The following is a 16446-nucleotide window of genomic DNA, read 5'->3' as shown; positions in this document are numbered from 1 at the left end:
TGAGTCTAAATAAGGCAAAAGATACTGACAACTTTCCATCAGAATTTCTAAAACCTAATGACTATTACAGTTGGTGTGTCGAATTTATGAGACTGGTGGTATACCATTACACTTTCGGCCAAATATCACCGCCACTATTCTGAAGAGAGAAAGAGTAGTTAAGTGCGAGAACAAAAGCACAATAAGCTTAAAAGTTCACAAGTCCAAGTTGCTGACAACAGTAATCTACAAAAAATAGGAAAAAATGAGGATTTGTTAGACAACGATCACTATGTCATTAGGAAACATAAAGGCACCAGCGAGTTGCCGTGACGTTGTACTTGATAATGAAAGCTAGACACGTCCATAGGTTTTGTCGACACATAAAAGAATTATGACAATTCAAAATCATTGTTCAAATTCTGAGAAACATAGGAATAAGCTACAGGGTAAGACTGGTAATGTACGTACAGTATGTACAAGAACCAGTAGGATCCAATAAGTCTGGAACACCAAGAACGAAGTGCTCCGATTAAAAAGGGTTTTATATAAGGATGCAGTCTTTTGCCTCTACGTTCAAACTATACATCGAAGGTGTGATTACGTAAATAAAAGGAAGTTCCAAGACTGGGATTAAATTTCAGCGTGAAAGGATATCAGTGATGGTATTCGCTGATGATAATCCTATCCTCAGTGAAGTTGAAGAATAACGGTGAAGAAAAATTACAGGATCTGTTGACTGTTGACCGATTATCGATTGAGAGTGAACCGAAGGAATACGAAAGTAATGAGAAGGAGCAGAAACTAGAAAAGCGAGAAGCTTAACGTCAAAATTGGTGATCACGAGAAAGCTAAAAATTCAGCTACACTCGAAGCAAAATCTAAGCTAAGGCAACATAAAAAATAAACCCAGCAGAGGAAAAGAGGATATTTCTGCCCAGTGGTGTCAAACATTAGCCTTATTTGGTGGAAAATCATTCTGAGAATGTAAGTTTAGGGCGCGGCATCGAATGGTAGTGAATCACGGGCAGTGGTAAAACAGGAACAGAAGAGATTCGAAGCGTTCGAGAGGTGGTGCTACTGAAGTACGCCGAAAATTAGGTGGTCGATAAGATAAGAATTGAGGAAGTTCTCGGCAGGATCGGCGAAGAAATAAACATACGTAAAACACTGAGAAAAAGAAGGGATAGAATGAGAAGACATATTTTAAGACATCAGGGAATAAATTCCATGGTACTAGAGGGAGCAGTACAGGATAAAAGCTGTAGAGGAAGTCAGAGATTGGTGCAAGTGCTGTTATGAGATGAAGCGTCTGCCACAGGAAAGGTTTTCGTGACACCTTGGAGCTGAATTCATGCATCTGCGTCCGGTCGGAACGTCTGTGTACCCTGCCTTACACGCGAATCGCTTTGGCTAAGATAGTTCAAATAATTAAACATCCCTGCCCATAGAGGAAGTAAAAGACTGAAGTAGCCGTGTGTTGCTCATTACGTTATACAAGTTTACGAGCCCTGCTGAGATGAAAGGGTACCATTGTGTGGATTTACATTTTCGTAAAATGCTATCTACAAGTTTTTCATACCTCTTCCCGTTAGTGCTACTAAGTAATTCACCTGATGAGATACGTTGATCGTATCCTGATGGAACTCGAAAGTCCCACTTCTTTTTTGTGCATATATGAAAATGATATGTTTATGACAGTGCACTATTGTGTTATTAGTTGCTTTGATAATATTCTGCCCATTCGTAAATCTTTTGGTACAATATATCATTATTTGGGGACGAAAATCTTAAGGAACAACAATGGCACCCATTGACTTGCTTCTATCAGTGTTTTGTAGAGCAATTTTGTTTTATATGTGTGATCGTGAGGGTCACGACCCTCCCTCCCCGCCCCGCACTGCCCCCCCCCCCTCCCCCCCCACTAACGCCACCATCATCACCGCCACAAGAAAAAAAGAAAATTCGCTGTAGTAACCCTTATAGTGAATGAGTTACATATTAAGATATTAAATATTTTATTGTTATTAGTGAAAAAAGTGGAGTGAATGTATGGCATTGTTGGCTGGAAGGCCCCATGCGGGGGAGTTCCACCGCCATACGGTAAGTCGTTTTTAGCTGACTCCACTTGCTGTTGAATAATGATGAGGGACACACAACACCGATTCCCCTGCCAGGAATCGAACCCGGGCCCCCTGCGTGACAAGCGGAAACGTTACCGCTACCGCTACGCTACGGAGGAGGACATATTAGAATCCAAAGCATCTGTGGCATGTTACTTGTAGTGACCTTCAGGTGTATTTGAGGGTTATAGGGGAAGGGCTACAGCGAAACGCTTTGACCGGCCGCTAGAACCGAACCCTAGATCCGCGCCTGTTGTCACAGGGGAACTAGTAAGTGGCAGTGACGGGCTGCGCGCCCCAACTGTGGCGTGGCAGGTCCCTGCGGATTGGCTAGCGGGGGTGTCGCCGTCTCTTGACGTCAGACAGTGTTTGTTGGGAGGCCCCCCAGGGTGGCCACGGGGACTGAACTTGTGGCCGAAGTGGACGTGCGGCCGGCTAAAAGCGGCTTCGGTGTGCGCCCAGCGTCGGCCCGTGCCCCTTCAAAGCCGGCGCCGGTCGCCGCTCAGCCGGCACAACTCGATTACGTGGCCAGACACGTGGCAGAGCTCTGCTGCCTCCACTGTGCCGCCTGCCCGTCCCCTCTGTCCGCCCAACACTTTGTCAGGCCGACAACCGCTGCGCAGGAAAAACCCGCATCTCTAGCCCAGGTCGCTAACGCACACTCTTGCGGTCGCTACCGGTCGAATATTCGTTACGGTACAACCTTTCATTACTGTTACGTCGGCGACAAGGAGGACACACATGGTGGCTTAATGTTTCTGTTGTGAAATAGCATTTTTGACTGCCTTTGATTTACGTATTTTCGCGTAGGCGAAGATGGGGTATAGTGAAACGTGGTACGCAATGAAATAAAACGATTAAAATGAAAACAAAGGTTTGACTGGCGGCACTCCTATTTGACTAAGGCTGTAGTTATTTAGCTGTTGTTGATCCCAAAATGACTTCCTTAGTACAGAGCTTGCCGGCCGCGGTGGTCGAGCGGATCTAGGCGCTTCAGTCCGGAACCGCGCGACTGCTACATTCGCAGGTTCGAATCCTACATCGGGCATGGATGTGTGTGATGTCCTTATATTAGTTTAAGTAGTTCTAATTTCTATGGGACTGATGATCTCAGATGTTAGGTCCCATAGTGCTCAGAGCCATTTGAACCATTTTAGTACAGAGCTTTGTCTCGAAACCTGGCACAAAATCCAAAGAGATTCTGGTCGTATGTGAAGCATGTTAGCGGCAAGAAACAATCAATGCCTTCTCTGCGCAACAGCAAAGGAGATACTATCGAAGACAGTGCTGCCAAAGCAGAGTTACTAAACACAGCCTTCCGAAATGACTTCACAAAAGAAGACGAAGTAAATATTCCAGAATTCGAATCGAGAACAGCTACCAACATGAGCAACGCAGAAGTAAATATGCTCGGAACAGTGAAGCAACTTAAATCACTTAATAAAGCAAGTCTTCTGGTCTTTACTGTATACCAGTTAGGTTCCTTTCCGAGTATGTTGATGCATTAGCTTCGTACTTAACAATCATATACAATCGGTCGCTCTACGAAAGATCCGTACCCAAAGACTGGAAAGTTGCACAGGTCACACCAATATTCAAGAAAGGTAGTAGGAGTAATCCACTAAATTACAGGCCCATATCGTTAACGTCGATATGCAACAGGATTTTAGAACATACAGTATACTGTGATCTAACAGTATGAATTACCTCGAAAGAAATGATCTATTGACACACAGTCAACATGGGTTTAGAAAACATCGTTCCTGTGAAACGCAACTAGCTCTTTATTCACATGAAGTGCTGAGTGCTATTGACAAGGGATTTCAGATCGATTCCGTATTCCTGGATTTTCGGAAGGCTTTTTACGCTGTATAATACAAGCGGTTCGTAGTGAAATTTCTTGCTTATGGAATATCGTCTCAGTTATGTGACTGGATCTGCGATTTCCTGTCAGAGAGGTCATAGTTCGTAGGAACTGACGGAAAGTCATCGAGTAACAGAAGTGATTTCTGGCGTTCCCCAAGGTAGTGTTATAGGCCCGTTGCTGTTCCTTATCTATATAAACGATTTGGGATGCAATCTGAGGAGCCATCTTCGGTTGTCGGTTTATCGACTAATAAAGTCATCAGAAGATCAAAACAAACTGCAAAACGATTTGTAAAAAATATCTGAATTTTGCGAAAAGTGGCAGTTGATCCTAAATAACGAAAAGTCTGCGGTCATCCACATGTGTGCTAAAAGGAACTCGTTAAACTTAGGTTACACGACAAATCAGTCTAATCTAAAAGCACGTACATTCAACTAAATATCTAGGTATTACAATTACGAAGAACTTAAATTGGAAAGAACACATAGAAAATGTTGTGGGGAAGGCTAATCAAAGACTGCGTTTTATTGGCAGGACACTTAGAAACTGTAACAGACTGACAAATGAGACTGCCTACACTACACTTGTCTGTCCTCTTTTAGAATACTGCTACGCGATGTGGGATCCTTGCCAGATAGGACTGACGAAGTACATCGAAAAAGATCAAAGAAAGGCATGACGTTTTGTATTATCCCGAAATAAAGGGGAGAGTGTCACAGAAATGATACAGGATTTGGGTTCGAAATCATTCAAAGAAAGGCGTTTTTCGTTGCGAAATTCCAAACACCAACTTTCTCCTCCGAATGCGAAAATATTTTGTTGACACCGACCTACATAGGGAGTAACGATCACCACGCTAAAATATAGGAAATCAGAACTCGTACTCAAAGATATAGGTGTTCATTCTTTCGGCGCGCTATACGAGATTGGAATAATAAAGAATTGTGGAGGTGTTTCGATGAACTCTCTGCCAGGCACTTAAATGTGATTTGCAGAGTATCCATGTGGATGTAGATGTAGATCAGGGTGTTTATTTTAGTAGTGGAATGTAATTTTTTTGACACAAATTAATACTTCCTTCTGATATTTTTAGGATATTGTATTATATATTTGATACGAGTACATGTAAGAAGCATTAATCATCCCATATTGGTTATAGTTTCACAATTGACTTTTGTTTTGTCAGCTCTTTTGGTTCACTGAAACGTAAATAATGGAGTACAGTGAAACGTAAATAATGGAGTACAGTGAAACGTATCAGTGTACACAAATAGCTCACAAAAAAGCGATAAACCACCAGACGTTATAGCAGGATTTCACAAATCGGTCGCAGCATTGGTAAAAGTGCCATTGTTATCAGAAATACCAGAGCTGAAGGCACAGAGACAAAATAAGTAGCTCCAAGTGAAGACGTGTTTTTTTTTTTTTTTTTTTTTTTTTTTTTTTTTTTTTTTTTTTTTTTTTTTTTTTTTTGCGTATATCATCATATATCATCAGGAAATACTGACCTTACGACTTACCTTAGAAGAAAGATTAAGGAAAGGCAAACCTACGTTTCTAGCATTTGTAGAAAGCTTTTGACAATGTTGACTGGAATATCCTCTTTCAAATTCTAAAGGTGGCAGGGGTAAAATACAGGGAGCGAAAGGCTATTTACAATTTGTACAGAAACCAGATGGCAGTTATATGAGTCGAGGGACATGAAAGGGAAGCAATGGTTGGGAAGGGAGTAAGACAGGGTTGTAGCCTCTCTCCGATGTTGTTCAATCTGTATATTGAGCAAGCAATAAAGGAAACAAAAGAAAAATTCGGAGTAGGTATTAAAATTCATGGAGAAGAAATAAAAACTTTGAGGTTCGCCGATGACATTGTAATTCTGTCAGAGACAGCAAAGGACTTGGAAGAGCAGCTGAATGGAATGGACAGTGTCTTGAAAGGAGGATATAAGATGAACATCAACAAAAGCAAAACAAGGATAATGGAATGTAGTCTAATTAAGTCGGGTGATGCTTAGGGAATTAGATTAGGAAATGAGGCACTTAAAGTAGCAAAGGAGTTTTGCTATTTGGGGAGCAAAATAACTGATGATGGTCGAAGTAGAGAGGATGTAAAATGTAGGCTGGCAATGGCAAGGAAAGCGTTTCTGAAGAAGAGAAATTTGTTAACATCCAGTATTGATTTAAGTGTCAGGAAGTCATTTCTGAAAGTATTCGTATGGAGTGTACCCATGTATGGAAGTGAAACATGGACGATAAATAGTTTGGACAAGAAGAGAATAGAAGCTTTCCAAATGTGGCGCTACAGAAGAATGCTGAAGCTTAGATGGGTAGATCACATAACTAATGAGGAAGTATTGAATAGGATTGGGGAGAAGAGAAGTTTGTGGCACAACTTGACCAGAAGAAAGGATCGGTTGGTAGGACATGTTATGAGGCATCAAGGGATCACCAATTTAGTATTGGAGGGCAGCGTGGAGGGTAAAAATCGTAGAGGGAGACCAAGAAATGAATACACTAAGCAGATTCAGAAGGATGTAGGTTGCAGTAGGTACTGGGAGACGAAAAAGCTTGCACAGCATAGAGTAGCATGGAGAGCTGCATCAAACCGGACTCAGGACTGTAGACCACAACAACAACAACAACATATCATATGGTTCAAGTGATGACAACGAAAATGCTGTTGCCCTACAAGACAGCGATAAAGACGAAGAAATGTTTGAGGGGCGAATATCATCAACAAAGTCTGGTTAATTTGAGCGCCTGCAGAAATAGATGACTATGTTTAAATGCAATTTAAGACTTTCAGCGGGAAGATATACTACATTCTCATTGTGATAAAAGGTAAAGCCACAGAAGATAAATTTAATGTAAGTATTTTCGGTGCCAGCACAAGAAATTTCTAAAACAATAAATTTTCTCGTAGAATAAAGCTTCTGTCGAATGCATCTCACATCGCGTAGCAGTATTCTAAAAGAGGACAGACAAGTGTAGTGTAGGCAGTCTCATTTGTCAGTCTGTTACATTTTCTAAGTGTCCTGCATTTCTAAAACCAGAGATGAAGACATCGCAACAAAGAATCAATGAAAAACAAAAATGTTCTACCAGGATCTAGTCCTTATTGGCAATCAAAGGGATTGGGAAGTTATTTTTCATTTGACATTGACTTTTCGTCTGTCAATATGAGATGAGACCATGAACTAACAGCATAAATTTTTTTAATAAACTAATGTTGGGTTTTGCTTGGATAGTTGAGTACTTCATTCCTTAACTGTATAACAGGCGAGTTTACTATGCTCATAGGTAAAGTAGTTGATTTCGTGTCAGAATTAGGAGAGTATTTCCTTACATATGACGACCAATAACACTCGGAAATCGTTTTTGGGTAATTACTAGAAAATGATAAAATCTATACTGTTGACAAAAATATTTATTTCGTAGTGCCCCATTAATTGATTCAGTATGATCTGTGTATGTCCTCTTTTATATGCTACAAAGTTCTTAAATAATCGGTGTACCAACATCGTGTTATAATAAACAAAAATGTGATTTGAAGATAAATTTTTCATTGTGTCCTAGTCTCTCCTATCAGTTCTTTGCTCGTAGTAAACTTGCAACAGTGAACACACCACCTAAGGAGGTTCGCTTCACCTGGCGAGCGCTAGTTGCACATTATCTGCAGCTTGAAGCATACGTGCTGAAAGAGATTCTCACCGCCATGTGACACATTAACACGAGACCTTGCGCACTCAAAATATGTCAATGATATAAAATAATTTCCGCATGAAAAGGTTGTACTAATAAACATTTTCGCACAATAATGTAGGAGAACTCTAGAAGCCTTTTGACATCAAAAGCATCAGTCAGGATGAGTGATGAAATGTCACGTGTCCTTGACAATGGAGCAAAGGAAAGTCTTTGGAGGAAAATAATTAAATACCTGACTTCGATTCAGAGAGTCCTCAGACTTTGTGCACAATCTCACTTTCAATAAAAGCAGTCGAATAAGGAAAGAGAACTACATGTGCACAATCCATATTCACAGACTCCTCTAACCACAAAGCCTTAAGGCTATGTAGCAAACGAGGACTGAAAACAAAGATTATTCCATAAGATGACATGTTGAACACTCGGATCTTATGGAAGATTTCTGATTGCATTTAACTAGTATTTTGCAATGTATGAGAAAATGTAACTTTGTTATGCTGTTGCTCGATCTGCTTTTTGAAAGTTTCTAGTTTCTGGTAGAGGTTAAGACACAAAAGGCTTATATTGGGTATGACAGCAATTAGGCCGTACCACCATACTCCAGAAAGCCCGACCAAAAGTAATGCACTTCCGGCTAGTCTACAGTAATGTACCTACTTATTAATAAATCCTTAATCACCTGTAAAGAAACGCTAAGGGTTGTAAGAATGTCTTCAACAAGAAATTGTCTGTGTATGGAGAGAAACAGACAAATTTTATTCAGCCTGTTCTGTCGGATGCTTTTCTGTATCCAACTTCATCCTGTTGTTTCTCGCTACTCCCTGAATTAGTCAACTTCTTTTGAAGTCCTGTTATGCATTCGACAGAAGCTTTATTCTACGATAAAATTTATTGTTGTTAACAATACTGACATAGCTCTAAAATCTGTATTCACTATTGTAGCTGTTATTAACATTGTTATACTATTGTCTTAATGTTATTAATATTTTTTCCACGGTTACGTAATTGGTTTCTCTTATTAGAGTACCTTCTCTTTCGCGAGTAATCATCCATTCTGTGACTCACAGTTGCTGATTTCTATTCCGAGAATACTTCGGAATTCACCTAGTTTTCTCGTTGGTTAGAGCACCACACTAGTTATTTTTGTCTGGACAACCTCTTTCTACATCTTCTATACTGATCTCATGCTTTTGTAGATCTTGATTATTATTATTATTATTATAATTATTGTTATATGGAGATTGCTATTGATATTGTGTAAGAAGTAAGAGAGAGCTTGGAGGCCCTAAGCTGCTAGGTGAAATAATTGAATAAATAAATAAACCGTAAGTTAACACCTAGAATTCTACAATACACCGCATTATTCCCTTCCTCAAATTGGTTTTCTTTTATACTTTACATTGATATTATTTATAACAGATGTAAATTTTAATATTATCTTTGACAAAATATACAGAAAACACAAAAAAAGTACGTCCTCCATTTACGTTCTCCTAAAGTAATTCACAAGTACTGTCACGGAAAATAAAACTTTCATCAAATTTATGGGACGCGATAAGAAGCGTGTAGTTTAAAAAACCGCTGTGAAACAGCCCAGCGGTTCAAGCTGCAGCAGAGGGATAAAGCAGGACATACATTAATCAAAACTTGTTTCTTGCGGCCCTGTGTTCTCGCAGCGGAAGAAAAATGGGCTGCACTCCACGCCATATAATACTCTGTTGTCAGATTCCATGTTTTTGTTTGACTGAATTGTTTACCTCCGTAGGAGAATGAAGTGACTTGGAGTGGAACTTTTGCAGCTTCACCCAACACAAGTAAAACATCAAAATAATTTGGTCGTTTACAATCCGGCCTTTCTTCACTAATACCCTTAAATGCAGTAGCTGTTTTTTTTTTTTTACGTTAGCATGAAGTCAGTGCCATTATTTATCGAACATTTTAACTAACATCGAACGCGATATTGTAGATATTTTAATCTCTGAAAAATATTTAAAATGTCCATATAAGGTTTTTGCACAGTTTCTCCTTCTATCATGTCAAATTTAAAAAAATAATTCCATTTCTGCTACAAAACCAAGTGAAACAACGCAAATTATAGTGACAGGTATCTTCACATCACAGAAAACATACATAGCTCAGTCTGGTGACAGAACTACCATCGCGTACTTACGCAGATTTGCGACGTTGATGTACAGTATCGAAATCAAAAAACGTTTCAAAAGCGAAAACATCATCTGGGGAAGAGCATAATAGCAGTTCTAAAATAGCAAACATTTGTATTGAGTCATTTTCGAAGGCATTTGCCAGTCACTTGCAGAGGTAAATTCGTTTACATTGACTATTTTGAAATGAAAAGGAAGAAATACCTTATTATTTTGCTGTATTTGTTTGTAAACATCAGTTTTCTGTAACAGATTAGAGAGATTTGTCCATTCTCACGTACTTATTTGTAATGAACAGAAAAATATATCAGTGGTTAGTTCTTTCTACCAGCCTTGTGCTGATGTGACCTCTGTACTGGCCAACGTGGGTGATAGCATCTGTAAAGGCCTTATAGTGTTTGTAAAAGCCTTATCGTGTTTGTGCTAAAACTACATACAGCAGAGGTAGTAAACATTGCATAGTCATCTGAAAGAAGATGGCATCGATTTATAGTACCTCACTATGAGTACTGTTGGAAACAGGAAGAGATAAAACAGCATCGGCGAGTACGGCGTTTGTAACGTTTCTAACATATTCAGATACGTACATTAAGTGAATTCAACAGAGAATGAGGATTGTGTTCCTGAGAAGTCTTTACATGCAACTCCAATGCTTCTAGTGTGCTATGGCAGGTGAAATCCTACATATGATTATCTGAAATTTCTGACCGACATTATATATTAAATTCTGAGTGCTCTAAATTGTCTTATTCAAGCCTACACTCTCGTCCTCTTCCTTTGTTCTCAAGTTAAGAAAATGTTACTTTCTCCACAGTTCTTAAAATCCTTGACAAGGATGCTTTTTTGTATGATTCACGTATCTCTTTTTCTGGTAGTCTCAAGCATTGCTCTTCTTATTTTCAATCTCCTCTAACTTGTTTACGAAATATGAAATTTAATTTCACAGTAGTTTCTCATCATCTTAACAATTTCGTCCACGAAATACGTACTATTACACTGAAAGTGTGTTACTGTGCCGAATGGGTACAGTGTTATTCCATTTGTAATGACATTGGAAGGTGATCTATATGGCGGAAACCTGCGAATTGCATATAAAATATATTACAATTATGTCCACTTGATTTATTTCTGCAGATGGACTAGTATCATACGACTATAGCAAGCTTAGAAAGAACTAGCCACTCTTATTTAAAAGAAGGGTAATTCCAAAGCACTTTTCCCAACCGAAGTAGCTTCCTTTCGTTTCGTTATTTTCCCCGTCTTGCGTACAGCTTGTTCGGAATGTGATATGGAATGAGGCAAATATATAACAATTTGAAGAAGCAAAACTTATGCGCGAGTCACTAAAGAGTACAGATCCGTTACTATTCGCTCTAACAAACAAACACATCTGGTTATGGCACACTCGAACAGTCCACGCAGCATTAAAAAATTAAATGTGCATAAAAAATTTAAAATACCCTTTTATTTTGCTTTCAAACTAATACAGCTATGCTGAATGTGGAAAGAGTGAAAATGCAACCAGAAATTTCAATTAAATATATATTACCCTCGCACTTTGTTCTCGTTTACTGTTAAAATATTTATTGATATTTTCATTACACCACAGAAACACAACGGCTTACACGTGATTTTAAATTCGATACGCTATTTAAAAAATACATATGTGCGTTACTGTTATTTTGTACTGTATACTGTTATTAGGATACTGTATACTGTTCTTAGAATTGATTTTCGAGGAGAAAGCTCTCGACAGGGATACTAAAAAATCATTTTCTTTACATAAAGAGGTAGACACTCATAACGTGTCATTATTTGATAATTCAAGAAACATAATTTGTTATTTGACATTTTACGTATTTACTGTAGTGATCATGCCTACTATAACTGTGCGTTTGAAACGGACTCGAACAAAGGCACCTAGTGACATAACCTTTTAGATACTACTTTCATTTCATTAATTATAAAATTAACAGCTTTGATAGCATGATAACATAAAACATAAACCCCTAAGATACGAACGCTGTCAAACGACACTTAGTGGTAGGACCCTCCATTAAATTACGTATGGCTAGAGTTGAAAAACCACCTTAGGATATGGTAGAATGTCGTAAGCAAGCGTAGACTACGGTAGTTTTCCTTGTAGTTTTGGTCAGTTAAGATCGCAAACGCATTACTTGTTCGTTATGTGTCTCGCATACCTAAGAGGACTTACCTCATTTCGATCGCTTGTTTCCGTATGCGATCAAAGGAGTCTTAATCCCTAGAAATCTAAAGCGGTAAACCGTCTAGAAACTGAATGAAAATGCACAAAGTGTCGCATAACCTAAGGAGCATTTTTATTCTGCGTAGCTGTCCTGCTGTCTGTTACTTAAAAATAAACAGTATTTATAAAAACTTGAAACTGTCAAAGCATAATTCAGGTTTGAAATTGTTGAGTGGTAACGTGAAACAGCTCATATTGTAAACAATGAAGAAAATGCAGATAAAAACGCAAAACAAAGACATATCAAACATTGCTTCAATACTTCGTTGAGCTTCTACAAAACATGTTTTTGTTATTGCTAAACAACTTTCGAGTTTAACAATAATAACAGGAAACACTTACCTTTGATCATGATGAGGAACGTTTTTTTGCGTACAGAATAATATCAATAATTATATAGATTTTCTTCTGTTTGTGCATGTAAACTGTATTTGCATCAAAAGTAATTGCTTTGGCTGCTTAAGAGCCCAGAGGGTATACGAGTAGCTAATTTTTATTGCTTTATAAAATGCAAATTACAATTTTAAGGATATAAAATACACAATGGACTAGCAGTGAACGATGTACGATTCTCATTACGTCCAACCAAAATAAACAAACAAAAAACAAAGTTAAATCGTCATCCGAGTTACACATTAATTTATGTTTCGTTCCTCCGGCCGGAGTGACCGTGCAGTTCTAGGCGCTACAGTCTGGAACCGAGCTAACTGCTACGGTCGCAGGTTCGAATCCTGCCTCGGGCATGGATGTGTGTAATGTCCTTAGGTTAGTTAGGTTTAATTGGTTCTAAGTTCTAGGCGACTGATGACCTCAGAAGTTAAGTCGCATAGTGCTCAGAGCCATTTGAACCATTTGTTTCGTTCCCTACCAGTGCGACCATTATTACCGGTGACCTTGCCACTCACGTCATTGATGTACTGCCGAAACTGTCGAAGCGAAGTTTTGGTAGAGCGCAACTCTACGTAGGCCTACGTCAGATTCGAAAGAAGAACTGTTATGTGCAACGCAAACAAATAAAAATTGTGACTTCAAAAACTCATCCCGAACGCTAAGTACGATGCCTAGCACACGCCAAAATAATCTTAACCCTGCGGCGGGCATGTAGTGGCATACACTATCGCTAAATCAGTTTTCTTTCCGTAATCAAATTAGCGCCCAGGTGCACAAAAATGATGCTAGATATGCTTCGATGACAATATCAGGCGACACGTTTCACTATTCTCCCTTTATAACGACCTTCATAACAGCCGTGACTGACCCGTGAAGTGGACAAGTACGCTGGGGCGACACTGCGTACCCCATGCGTCCGGTGATGAGAGTAAATGTGGTGAAACCTCTGCTGAATCTTTTGAAGATCAGAAGCTATATTTTACAAAAACACTTCGAGTGAATAATTATTTAGTTACTGAAGATTAGCTTGCCCTATTATTTTTTTTCAAGGTTCGCACAAAGAAAAGGATTGACGCAGGACGTATTTGAGCGCCTTCTTCTGGAATCATCTGACGAAGAGGAACATGCGGATTTCTTCAACAGAGATGAAGCATAAATAATCGAGGCTGCAGATAATTCCTGTGAAACTGCACCATTGTACGATTTAAGGGATTAAGCGAACAAATTAGCAAGTGATGAGTGCCATTTTTATATTGGTAAGGACCAGGAAACTTTTTGGATAAATAATCAGTTAGCGGTGCCGGGTAAAACAAAACGTAAGAACATAGTTAATGTTTTACCTGGCCCAAAACGGAATGCTACAGGAACTAAACCTGAAATTGAAAGTTTTCTCAAATTTTTTGATCCTGAGGTAACTGATTGTGTTGCTGCGAACACCAACGGATATATAAATCATCTGTGAACTACGCGAGGGACAGATACTGCGGAAATATTTCTGCTTCTGAAATAATTGCTCTCTTAAGAGTACTTTTTCTCAATGCCGTACAAAAGGGAGGATCTACAAACGTATTAGAGCTGTGAGCATCAATACAAGAATGATTATTCTCGGGGCAGCATTTAGCTACAAGCGCCTTCTGTTCTTGCTCCGGTCACTGAGTTTTGATGATACTAAAACGAGAAAAGAGCGACTTGCAGTTGACAAAACTGCTGCCATCCGCGATCTCTACCCTGCATTTTTGAACAACTGCGGAAATAACTACGGCCCGGGGGAGTTCACAACCATAGACGAAACGCTTGTTCGTTTTCGTGTACATTGTGGTTTTCTGCAGCACATGCTCAATGACCCTGCCAAGAATGAATTGAAGTTGTACGCATTGTGCGATAGCTAGACTTTTTACACTTGTAACTGTGAAGTATACTGCGGCAGACAGAATCCTGGAACACATATTGCATCTAGCCAGCCTATGGGTATTGTGAAGAGATTAGTTGAACCAGTCAAGAGCAAGGTAACTATGGACAACTACTATATTAGTTATCCTTTAGGACAATATCTTCTAGAAAATGGGCTAACCTTTACAGGGACACTGAAAAAGAAAAAGAAGGAAAATCGTCAGGAATTTTTGCCAAACTAGTCGCGAGAAAATGGAAACTGTCTTTTCGGATTTCAAGATGACTTCTGTGTAGTTTCGTGCCAAACGAAAAGGAACAAGGCTGTATTTTTTCTGCCGTATATGCATGAAGCTAATGAAATAGACACTTCTACAGGAAAGTCTGTTGTAAATCTTGACTACAGTTCAGCCGAAGGTGGCGTAGATACTGTAGGTTAGATGTGTACTCGTACATCCTATTCCAGTCAGAGGACAACAGAAAGATGGCCCTTGCACTTGTTTTTCTGGTGCCTGGATATTGCTGGAATTAATTCCCAAGTGCTGTTCTGCGCAAATAATCCAGATAAAAGGTTCGGAAGAAGAAAGTACATCGCAGACCTGGCCTTGGCTCTAATGGAGAGCCAGTTAAGTAAAGGGCTTAACGCCGCGAGTAACGAAGGTGTTGTTAAAATGTGTGGAAGGTGCTATCTTTGTGGTGGTAAAAGATAACAAACTACTCTAACTTGCAACATTTGCAAAAGATTTATTTAAAAGCAACACAATGACAACACTGTGATTTTTAAAGACTGCAGAGCTTCTCTTGATGAACAGAGTTAGTGATTCTTGACATGTGATTACGATATTATTTTTTAATTGCATATCTTGTTCTTTGTTATGGCTACAAAGTAGTTTCGTTTCTCTTCACTACACAATTTTGTATGACTTGCTTTAATAAAGGCCTGCAGTAGAACTGAAATCTGTAATTATAATGATCGTACTTCTATAAATTCTACCAGAAAACTAAATGAATTGTCAGTTAAATGATATCTCATGTTTAGGCGACAGTGAGTGCCCCACGCACCCGCTTCCGTAGTTATCTTCAGCGCGCCTGCCGCAGGGCCAAGGAAGACGAATATTTTGCGAAATATTTAACGTTTCAGTAACTTTCTTCAAGGTAGAAAGAACAGCAGTATATCGAAAAACTCGATATTATTACAATTTCTGAATTTATGGGGTTAGTTAATGGGAGAGAAAACACATGCGGCTGCTCTGTGAAAGGGTTCAACTGTGGCTGTAACGTGTTTACGCTGCTGCGGCATTGTCGGTGCCATACAATGCTGCATTTAGAAGCTTCCACCACATGTCCTTGTATACAGAAATGTGTAGAGCACATTACTCTCTATGGGCACTGTGCGTGTGTGTGTATGTTTAGCGAAACAATGTCGTCACCATTCATACTGCTTCCTGCTGTTGTTGTAGCCAGGTTAGTCAGTGGAAGCTGGCCGGTGTGGCCGAGCGGTTCTAGGTGCTTCAGTCTGGAACCGCGTAACCACTACGGTCGCAGGTTAGAATCCTGCCTCGGGCATGGATGTGTGTGATGTCCTTAGGTTAGTTAGGTTTAAGTAGTTCTAAGTTCTAGGGGACTGATGACCTCAGCAGTTAAGTCCCATAGTGCTCAGAGCCATTTTGAACCCAAAGTACCCTGATTTCGACAAGATGTGGTTCATGCAAGACGGAGTTCGAGCCCATAGGAGCAGGAGAGTGTCTTATGTCCTGGAGGAGTGCTTTCGGCACCGAATTCTGGGTCTGGGGTACCCAGAGGCCATTGGCATGGGCCTCCATTGGCCGCCATATTCTCCGGATCTGAACACATGCCACTACTTTTTGGGGGACTACAGAAATAACCCCGAAACCTCTGCTGAGCTGAAAGCAGACACTGAGGTAATCGACAGCATCGATGATACGTTGTGCAGAATTTCGCTATTCGTCTGCGCCACACCATCGCTAATGATAGCAGGTACATCGAACATGTCATAGCCCAAATCCGAATATCTGTAGTGACGTTCGCATGCTGAATAAAGTGTGTG

Source organism: Schistocerca americana, chromosome 2 (assembly GCF_021461395.2).
Source record: "Schistocerca americana isolate TAMUIC-IGC-003095 chromosome 2, iqSchAmer2.1, whole genome shotgun sequence".
In the NCBI taxonomy this organism is placed as follows: Eukaryota; Metazoa; Arthropoda; class Insecta; order Orthoptera; family Acrididae; genus Schistocerca; species Schistocerca americana.
Note: the sequence above shows the minus strand (reverse complement) of the source record.